The sequence below is a fragment of the Triturus cristatus genome, chromosome 4_2 (genome assembly GCF_964204655.1).
Source record: "Triturus cristatus chromosome 4_2, aTriCri1.1, whole genome shotgun sequence".
In the NCBI taxonomy this organism is placed as follows: domain Eukaryota; kingdom Metazoa; phylum Chordata; class Amphibia; order Caudata; family Salamandridae; genus Triturus; species Triturus cristatus.
The window spans coordinates 936,216,464-936,227,515 of record NC_140586.1 but is presented as its reverse complement, the minus strand read 5'-3'; the positions used below and the strand labels follow the sequence as shown (position 1 = coordinate 936,227,515).

General features: G+C 50.7%; 1 pseudogene across 1 annotated transcript in view; it reads left to right on the top strand.

Annotated features, from left to right (window-relative positions):
* Window positions 1-2,295: 2,295 nt before the first annotated feature.
* LOC146838966 (uncharacterized) overlaps window positions 2,296-11,052 on the top strand; it is a 59,369-nt pseudogene continuing 50,612 nt past the window's right edge. Inside the window, exon 1 of the transcript XR_014960751.1 lies at window positions 2,296-2,505. The product of XR_014960751.1 is annotated as an uncharacterized LOC146838966 (transcript). The remainder of the gene's footprint in view (window positions 2,506-11,052) is intronic.

The following is an 11,052-nucleotide window of genomic DNA, read 5'->3' as shown; positions in this document are numbered from 1 at the left end:
CACCAGAGAGTGCTCCCACCCAACCCCAATACACATCTGCCTGTCTGGGGAGGTGGTTACACCTCCCTGGGACAGGAAATCTATTGTCCAGGACTCCCCTGCCGGAGTTTCGGTCAGCAGCAGTAGGCCAGACCCGTGTCTGTGGCAAGGCATCCATTTTGTGATGCCAGGGCTCTAGAAAGTCCTACCGGGTTAGACCAGTGTGAACATGTCTCTCCCTCTAGAAGGGTGGAATGCTACCCCCGCCGTCAGAACTGGCGCGGGGGGGGGTGGGGTACTAGTATTCGAAAGCGTTTGACACCAAACACTACATATTTCCGTGCAGCCATCCCAAAGTTAGCATTTACCGCAAGGTTATATGGCACTGAAGAGTATATGGTCAAGCTGCACCACAAACAGCATCAGAGGAGGTACTCTGAAAGCTGCAGAGGGTCTCTGCTCATGCAGGGGCACCCTCTCACATACAAACCAAGCATTCTGCCTTCAGAATTTTTAAGGCCTGCCATAGGAGTGACTTATAGGTTTTATATGTGTGTGCAATGGTAGTGGTATAGGTCGCCTATACCAGTGTAAGGGGGGCAAGCACACTCTTACCCAGACTGCAGTAGCAGACCTGTGGTGCCATGTTGGAGTGCTTCCCAGGGGTGGCATAATACATGCTTCAGCCCCTGGTAAGCCTCTGAGGTACCTATGCCGTAGGTACATAGTATACCATATACTAGGGGCTTATAAGGCACTCCAGAATCCAATTAGATATGTACCTAATTTACATACAAACCATTTTAGAGAGGAAGCAGCTAGGCTGTGGTCCTGATTAGCAGGGCCACAGCCAGACTAAGGTCGAAAAAACAGCGAAACACCAGCAAAAAGTGGGGGTACCCATGTGAAGCAGATCCTACTCTCTTACACACAGTGCCTGCCAGAATCATGCACACTGGCGTTGGTTGCCGCTGGAGAAAATTAGTCCATGAATGCGGGAGTCCACGACTGGCCTGTTGCCGTGGCGCCGGCTCGCCTCGTAAAGAAGGTACTGTGCCTGCTACTTCTAATTGTCATGTGTTTGGAAGCGCGCAGCGGTGATCCAGTTCTGCTTGGGGCCATGTAACTGTGCAGTGACGCAGTCTGTCTCGGTAGTTTTGTGCGAAAGCACAAACTCGTTTTGGGCCGAGGTGACTTAGCGCTAGTGATTGTGGTGCCACTGAACTTGCAGGTAGCAGACAGCGTGGTCAAGCCTGGGCGGTAGGCCGCTCAGCATTTAAAGATTTTTATCAGCGTGAGCTAAAACTCTTTATGAAATAATACAGCCTCTTCCTTTCCCATTGCTTTTTTTTCTTATTTACCGCTGATATTATATAGCGCAATCTCGACCCGAAGGTATTTTTTTTAAATTTTACTGTTTTTTGCAAATTTTATGTAGTGCGAACTCGACCCGAAGGTATTGGAGCGCCGGTTACGTTACACATTCATTCACGGAGAGAGTAAGTGATTTGCCCAGAATCACAGGATGTGGACGTGACCCCGATGCTCAAACCCTGCTTTCCGGCACCAAAGTCGGCAGTCTAGCCGACAGACCACATCATCCCCCCTATTTTATTGTATTGGAGCGCTTTACATGAGTACCAGTTACATTACACAAGGACACAGACACATTAATTTTGCTTCATTTTACTTGGTAGAAAGGGTCACTCATAGTCATTGAAATGTCACTCATAATTACTCAAATTTATCAACATGTCACACATAGCAATCCGAAACCTTGGCAGCTGTGATTTTCCTCTGTTTACTTTCCTATGTACCACGCTGTGGATTTGAAAAACCTGCAAATAAATTATTTAAAAAATAAATAAGCTGTTCCGTTTAATTGCAAAACTGACCGAAATACTCATATATTCATTGAAGTACAGATATATTCATTAAAATACAGGCAGTCACTTCCAGTTGTCACCTTTCTGTAAATACTCTTACGGTCTTTACATCAGTGTTTGGAAGATTCTCATCTTAAGTAAAGCTATAAATACTTTTCTACAGCAGCAACCAAGTGTGAGGCCCTGTACTTGAACTGTCTGACCCTTAAAAGCATTCACGTCTGAGACATCTAAAAACCCAGGTCTTTACAGGTATAAAGGCTTGTTTTTGTAAAATATATGCACTGCTGGAGCCTGAAGCCGGGGGTTCCGTCATCGGCCGCCAGAGGGCGCTCCTCGCCTGTTGATGAAATCACATTGTGTGAAAGGGAAAAGGGTTTCCTTTTCCGGGTCAGCGGCGGCAGAGACAGCAGCAGCAGCAGACGCTGACATTACTTTCGGCCTCTCCTAGTGTATCCAGCCTGCTGCAGTGGAAGGGCGCTTGATTACCTTCATCTGCATTACTGCATCTTACTGCGCTGTGAGGAGTCTGCGCACACTGGATTGCTGTCTACTGCACTATGATAAATCTGCATTCCACTGCATCTTACTGTACTGTGAGAAGTCTGTGCCACTGCACTGCCGTTTACTGCACTGTGAGGTATCTGTGCATGCTGCTCTGGATCTTATTGCACTGTGAGGAATCTGTACACACCCTGTGCTCTGCTCTCGCTGTTAATTTGTTGACTCGGCCACCCCTGCCCATATGTACGAAGCATGTCCCCCAGGCAGTTGACATCAAGACTACCCATGCTGCCCCGCGCCCCTTTTCTCCCTTTGTCCTGTCTCCATCTCTCATACTAGGCAAAAGCTTCTGTCATTGCAATAGTTTCCTGTGCCATAGGTTGGCTTATGGCACTATCCGCTACAGAGGTTGTGTGCCTGCTGCAGGGATTGTGTGTGTGTGTGTGTGTGTGTGTATGCGGTATCAATCTGCCCTTAAAACAAGCAGATTTTTTAAATAATTCCACACCCCTATAAGGTGTATTTACAGACCTATACGGTGCACTGATTATCACTCACAGTAAGAGGTTGTTTAGCGTTTAAGAAATCTGTGCGCTCTGCGCTGATGTTTGCTCACACTGCGAGGGGCATTTACTTTCTGTGGACACTTTCACACACTGTTCCACTATTACTGGCACTCTGAGTGGCACTCTGAGTGGTTTTAAATAAATGAAGGAGCCTGTGACCATTGCACTGTGTTGTACTCTTGCTGTATGCAGTAACCTCTACACTGCACTACGTTTTACTTCACTGCAGACTTAATCTGTGCACCTGGCACTGATTTTTTCCACAACGGAGGAAAACAAGTAGGATATGGATAATGTTATGTTTGTAGAGCACACTATCACCTGGGAAGGTGTCCTGGAGCTGTGCAGGTGAGGAAGTCTAACCTCGAGGGTGGAGTCATTTGAAGAGCCAGGTCTTCTGGTTCTTGCTTAACTCAAGAAGCGAGGAGGAGGCTCTGATGTGTTGAGGGAAGTTGTTCCATGCTTTAGGAGCGATGTATGAGAAGGTGTGGCCTCCGGATCTGTTTCTGTGTATGTCTGTGATGTGTCCGAGTATGAGAATGGCTGAGCGGGGGTGCCTAGGGTGTTGACAGAAGTAGTTGCGGTTGTTAATGTAAGCAGGGCCTTTTTGTGAAGTGCCTTGAATGTGTGGGTGATTACTTTGAACTGTGGGTGCTTATGTATTTGGAGCCAGTGGAGTCCCCTCAGGTGTGGTGGGATATGTGTTCTGAGTGAGAGGTTGAGGATGAGTCTGGTGGCTGCGTTCTGGGTGGTTTGCAGCCTTCTGGTGAGCACTTTGATGATTTCTGCATAGAGAGAGTTCCCGTTGTCCAGACTACTGGTGATGAGTGCTTGGATGAACGGCTTCTGGTGTTGCTTGGGAGCCATTTGAAGATTTTCTTCAGCATTTTCAGGGTGTGAAAGCAGTGACGACGTTGGCCTGGGCAAACATGTCCAGGCTTTTGTTGATAATGATCCCTAGGTCACTTGTGTGCAAGCTGGGGGTGGGAGTAGGTCTTAGAGTGGCTGGCCATCTGGTAGAGTCCCATGGGCAGGTGTTGTTTCCAAAGATCAACACATCTGTCTTCTCAGTGTTGAGTTTGAGACAGTTGGATTTCATCCATGTCATGCAGGCAGTAAAGGTGTTCCTTGTGTTGTGGGTTTTATTCATAGAGGGGCAGTATTAGTTGCATGTCGTCGGTGTAGAAGAAGATGGTGATGTAGTAGGCATGGATGACATTGGCCAGTGGGGTTATGGAAGTGTTGCGGGGTAGGAGAATAAGCAGGGAGACTAGATGGGTTTAGAGAAGGATTTATTGGTCTTAATACACGCTTCCGGTAAGTTAACAGTCTGTAGTATGGTTGAGGCGGTTCTGTGGCCTTTTCTGGTGAGACACGGTCCCTCTGCGAGGTCTGCCCCCTCCGTTTCCACTCCAGCGCGATGCCGTCAGGTATTTTGGATGCGCGGTGGTACAGCGTGTAAAGAAAAGAATAAAGGAGCTCTGTATGAGTGTGGTGCACAATAACTGATACGTGATGAGGAAGGGGAAGTGAGGAGTCACACGGTGCACGTCACTACTAATTAAGTGAGGACTTGTGCTCAGGGTAGGGATACTGGGAAACCAGGGACCCGACAACTAAGTATGAGGTCTTCTCCTTTTACCCACCCAGCCCGTAATACGCTCACGTACCTGCGAGAGCCATGCTCCTCCGAGAGCGTGGCTGGGCGACACACGGGAACTTTGGCCTCCTGGCTCCTGGGGATTCTGTGAGCGCTCCGCCAATAACTCTCCTCCGGTTTCCTTCTGCTTCGGACTGCTCTCTATGCTCCCGGCTGCTCCGACTCCTCCGGTGTTCAGACACAACGCTATCTGCCTTCTTCCTGGATTTGAAGGCCAAGCCCCCTCTTCGTCATCACCTGGGGCGTGGTTTAGGGAGAAGTCTCCCCAGTTAAATAAATATTGTCCTTTTCCATCCTCTTCGTAGAGTGGCTTTATATCCGGGTCAGTCCAGTCATCCTGCTGCTGAGAAAAGAGAGGTGAAATGGAGTTGGTCACATAACCCCAGCCATCAAGTGAGTCCGCCCTGCTCTCGCTCTGACCCCCCTTGTTACATACTACCCCCCCTGGATTCTCCCGATTGGGGAGAGGGAATCTGGAGAGGTAATCCGCACTGCCATTCTCTGCACCTTTTCGATGCTTCACAGTGAATGAGAACGGTTGAAGGGAGAGAAACCAACGAAGGATCCTTGGGTTTAAAGCGATGTACCGACTCATCCACTGAAGGGGGTCGTGGTCCGTGTACAGGGTGAACGGACGGCCCTCGAGATAATATCTCAATTTATCCACAGTCCATTTTATTGCCAGGCATTCCTTCTCGATAGTAGGGTATTTTAGTTCTCGGGGAAAGAGTTTTCTGCTAATGTAGAGGATGGGATGGTCTACACCCTCAGGGGAAAGTTGTGATAGAACGGCCCCTATACCATAGTCCGATGCATCAGTGTGGAGTATGAAGGGTTGGGAGAAATCCGGGGAAGACAACACTGGACTGGTGGTTATAACCCTCTTCAATGAGCTGAATGCCTTCCACATTGAGGGTGTGGGCTGGGGAAGGGCCTGGGTAGGTCGCTCCCCTCCCGCTACAGCCCCGCCTGCACCCCTGCTGTCGCTGTTCGCTGCTGCCGCCGCCGGTGAATTCGAGGCCCTCCTCCACCCGCAGGCTTCCACCTGCGCCTCATCCCTGGTGGCCAGTGGTGGCCTTTAGGTTCGTTTTCATTGTTTCCATTTGCTGCCTGTTGCCTTGTTCCTGCATCTGTCTGTGCCCCTGCCCCCCGCTCTGCTCTGTACCCCTTGTATTCTGTATTTTGATCGTCGCTTTGCTCTGTGCCCCCCGCTCGCCGCTCTGCTCCGTGCCCCTTGTATTTTTTATTCTGTATTCTGATCGCCACTTTGCTCTGTGCCCCTTTGTATTTTGTACACCTCTCCCGTCCTCCGTCCCCGCCGCTGCCTCCCCTGCGGCCCCGCCCCCTCCGCGCCCATTCGCCTCACCCCTCCCTCGCCTTCCTCCCTCCCCATATATGGCGGCCGCCGCGTGGTGAGGAGAGCGACCCTTGACCTTCTGGTAGGTCTCTCCCCCCCCTGCTGCAGCTCCGCCTGCACCCCCGCTGTTCGCTGCTGCCACCACCGGTGAATTCAAGGCCCTCCTCCACCCGCAGGCTTCCACCTGCGCCTCATCCCTGGTGGCCAGTGGTGGCCTTTAGGTTCGTTTTCATTGTTTCCATTTGCTGCCTGTTGCCTTGTTCCTGCATCTGTCTGTGCCCCCTGCCCCCCGCTCGCCGCTCTGCTCTGTGCCCCTTGTATTTAGGTCTCGGCTCGAGGGCTGCGCTTGCGCAGTCTCGCTCCGAGATTTAATGACTAGGAGAAGAGGGGCTTGAACCCGCCCCTCTTCTCTCCTCTTCTCCATTGGCTGGCCTCTTAAATGCTGGCCAGCCATTGGAGAAGAGGTTCGTCTCGCAAAACAGGCCCCGTCCTTTTCGGATTCGGGGGCGGTTTTTTTCGATACTTTTCGCTGGGCGTGTTTTTCTCTCCTCCAGCCAATGGCAAGAGGAGAGAAAAAGAAAAACACGCCCCTGAATCCGAAAACACGCCCCCGAATCCGAAAATGCCGCTGCCTTTCTCCGAGGCATTTCTGCTTCACCTCGGAGAAAGGCAGTGGTGTGCTTGTTCACTTTCGGGACCGCGCTTGCCTTTTGCTCTGCCTTGTTTTCTATGTTCCTCAGTTCAGGCATCCCTCTCCTCCTGATGTCTGTACCGCACCGCTTCTAGATGACTAGGTCAGACTTGCCCCTCACTTCAGTCCACACCACCTCGCCCGCACTTATACATGCGAAGCTCTCCCACCTATCTCGCAATCTCTGGTACTTGCCACACTCTCCTCCGTCTATCGCAGGCACCCCTCACTCCTGTCTGGCCTCTCACCTCCCTCCTAGCTCGGACGTCTCCTCTCTCGCCTCCACGCGACCTCACCTTCACACACTGCACTCACTCCCGTCTGACTGGCATTGCAATCCCCCTCGCAGTACTGCTTGAATCAGTGGCGCCGCTCGCTGCCTACCTAAGCGCCTCACATGCCCACCCTCACGGTGCCCCGCGAGTGAGAGAGCCAGGCTGCCTCCTCTAACGGCGCATCCTTTGTTTCCGACTCAGGGGTACCTGCCCCTTGTTGCATCCTGTTCATTTCAGCACTGATTATTATTGAACGATGTATTCGCCTCACGCTGCCCGTCCTGTGACTCTTTTACTAAAAAACAACACACTAGCGTTTAAAATGAAGCGCCTACACCCGTGTGTAATTCGGTTTGAGCACGCACTTTGTAGTCGGGGGGGCGGTGGCGTCTGAGTGACCCGAGGCGGCCCAACTTAGTGCCTGCTCCAGCGACTGAAGACTGCAAAGCAGGCAGAGCAGCCCTAGCTCCTGTCTGGAAGCATTGCTGTGGCGAAGCGCTGTGTCAGCCAGGCAGGAAGCGGGCAGCCGCCGAGCCCAGCCAGTGAAACACAACACTGCAGCTCCCAGCCTGCGCGCCTGCCCACCGGCGTAGGGAGCGGGAGAGCGAGGGGCTAGCTTCCAGTACTGATGTCTGTGTGTGGGAGGGGCTCTCTGCCACCACCGGTGTGTGTGGGAATAAAGGAAGGGACAGCAAGGCTAGAGTACAGTGGCAGAACTGTGTGTGCGTGTGTGTGGAGTGGGGCAGGCAGAGGTGGAGCAGAAGAGGGACTGTGTGTGTGTGTGTGTGTGTGTGTGTGTGCGTGTGGAGTGGGGCAGGCAGCGGTGGAGCAGAAGAGGGACTGTGTGTGTGTGTGTGTGTGTGTGTGTATGAAGTGAGGGCATGAATTGCTGAAGTGCAGTACAGAGCAGCGTGCGTGCTGGAGAAGAGTGTCACAACTCGTGTGTAGAGTGCAAAATGAGGCAGAAGGGGAACTGAAGAGGGACGCTGCCAGGACAGGTGTCTGGAGGGTTGAAGACGCACATGGAGTGCAGGGTTATAGTGCCACAAAGTGTGTGTGTGTGTGTAAGTGGGTAGGGAGTGAGGGAAAAGAATTGGGACACGCTGACAGGGCTAGTGTGTGAGCGTGTGTTGAGGTATGGGGACAGGGAGTGCAGCGGTGCAAAAGAAGAACTTTTCGCCAGTAACTGTGCATGTGTATGTTTGTGTGGCACACTTTAATTACTCGTGTGTGGTAAGGGGCACACTGCCAGAACTGGCGTCACAGCCAGGGTTGCCGACTTTGGAGCTGGAGAGCCGATGCGCGTCTCGGTGTAAACTCATCCTGTGATTCTAGGCAAATCACTTCATCTCCCCGTGCCTGCAAAACATGAATGTGTCCTTGTGTACTGTAGCTGGTGCCCATGTGATGTTCTCCAATGCCTTTGAGTTGAGTTCGTGCTATATAAAACTGCAAAAAGTAGAACGTGTATGTGTGGAGGGGCCTGAGAACTTTAAATGTAATGAGCACATACATTGTCACAAGCCGTGTGTGGGCATGGAGGAGGGGCGGAAGCTGTTTAGCATAACAGAGGGGCGCACTATGAGATAAGAGGAGTGTACAAGGAGCGCATTATGAGTAAAAGGGGCACCGCACTTCCCCCCCTCCACCACCTCCAGAACTCATGTGTGAGAAGAGGACTCTGGGCCAGGTGTAAGGGAGTCAGATACCTTTTAAATGATGGCACCTTGCCAATGCCATAATTTGTGAAGGCCGTGGGCCTTGATGTCAAGGAGTCCAGGAACATCTGAGAGGGCCACGCTGCTAAAAATCACGAGATGGGCACACTGCTTGTACTTGTGTGCATGTGTTAATGAGGGCAGGGGGCGGAGATGTCAGAAAACTAAAGAGGGGAAAACTGACTGAATGAATGCGAGTGTGTGTGGGGGGCATCAGGCGGTATAGGAGGTGCTCAGCGCTGAAACATGGGAGAACTTGGAGAGGTAATGTTGCCATGTATGTAACTGGTACCTGTGTGGGCAGGAGACCCGGGCGGTTGGGGTTGGGAGGGGGCGGGAGGACTATGCTGAATGGGAAAGAGATATCAGTTGCAGTGATAAGGGGCACGCCCTTAAAATGTGTGCGTGTGTGGGTGTTGTTGAGGGACGTACAACCCAGAGCACAAAAGAGGGGCACTTTCCTAGAACTTTTATAAGAGGTGGGCACGAAGCCCAGGCTATATAAATCCAATTACAATAAGATGCAGCTTATTGCAGAGGAAGGCATTGCGCCAGGAGGGAGAGATTTCAGGTAGTTTTTGATATGTATTTATTTAATGTATTTATTTTTGTTATTTTGGTTTCGTGGTTTTTTTTTTTGCATAACGCTATTACCTGAAGAGATCCTAAAGTGTTTTGCACATGACGTCTGGAAAGAGGATAAGTATATTCACATCAAGAAACAAGTTACAAGAGTTGTCTAAAACAGATTCATTGCATTTGTTTGACTAGCGGGAATTAATTACCATAAAATGTATACAATGAGTTTAACAGTGTGGGCTCTGCATACAAAGAGAGAACTGGGGGAAAACAGATTTAAATTTAGGTTGTTAATAGCTGGACTAGCAGCAGAAGAATTTTTATCCGGCCTTCAAAAGATGTAAAGGGCAGTGCTAGAAATGGAAAATTGCAGTGCAGGTACTTACCTGTACCTGAGTACCTACTTGTTTCTGAGAAGTGCTGGTACTCTCCAATTAAAAGTATTGCGTCTGTCTTGAGAAGTGCCGGTACTCTCCCTCTCAAAATAAAGCAAGCCTTGGCATTGCCGATAGGTCTCCCTTTTGGGGCCTTATAAGTGTTTAGAGAGAGCTATTGGCTTTGTTAATGTTTTTAATATGTGTTGCAGAGCATTGTGAATGTTGCGCAGCATGTTTAAAAGTTATAAGTAATAATGTAAAAAGTGTTATAACCATTTTTCACTTTAAATATAACCTAGAAAACATTACATACAACTGAAGTATCCTAATAACAAGCATTTGCAATGCAATAGGTCTCGCCTTTGCGAAAGTTTGAGCTATTGTCATTGTAAATGACAATGCCTTTTATTTATGTGTTTTGAAAACCTGCAAGCGGTGCGTAAACACGCACTTTGTACTTATAGTCGTTGCTTACGAGAAGCAAGGCTGGCAGTAACTGCGCCTCTTTTACTGCCAGCCTTGCTATTCGTAAGCAAAGTGTGTGTTTATGCACCGCTTACAGGTTTTCAAAACACATAAATGAAAGGCACTGTCATTTATAATGCCAATAGCTCAAACTCTCACAAAGGCGAGACCTATTGCATTGCAAATGCTTGTTTTTATTCTGTATTCTGATCGCCGCTTTGCTCTGTGCCCCTTTGTATTTTGTACACCTCTCGCTCCTCTGTGCCTCGCCGGGTCGCGCCGGTCTCCCGTCCTCTGTCCCCGCCACTGCCTCCCCTGCGGCCCCGTCCTCCCCGCGCCCATTCGCCACACCCGTCCCTCGCCTCCCGCCTCGCAGCTGCTCCTCCCTCCCCACCTCCCCATATATGGCGGCCTTCGCGCGCGGCCGCGCACAGCGGGCGCGCCACTGGCGCGCCTAAGGCAAGCCCGTCTGCGCCTGGACCGCGCCCAGAGCCAGAACCCCTGGTCTCCGCACCAGCCACAAAAGACCGCCGCCTCCGCTACGACGCCAAGACCCTCATCGCTCTCAACCCAGGAAGAACTCACACCTGCTGCAAGGCCGCCCCGAGGCGCACCCACGGCCCCTTCACCTGCTGGAACTGCAGCTTCTCCTGCCACGAAAGCGCCAAGACACCCACCACAACGGAAGCCAACCAGCTTAGATGCATCCTGTTAGAATCCGGGGTCTCTGGTTGGCGCAGGTATGCACTTGCAACAAGCAGGGGCCCTTTCCTCTAAGTCAGGGCAAAGGATTACTCTAAGAAAAATAACCCCTGCTCACCCTCTAGGTAACGTGGCGCGAGCAGTCAGGCTAGATTCCAGAGGGCATTAGGTTAAGCATTCAAGGCGTCCCACAATAACCACCAACCCACCACACAGAGACACAAGGTTGTATTTATAATAAAGTTCTTTATATAAAGTTCTTCAAGCAGGCTTTAAAAATACAGTTCTTCACT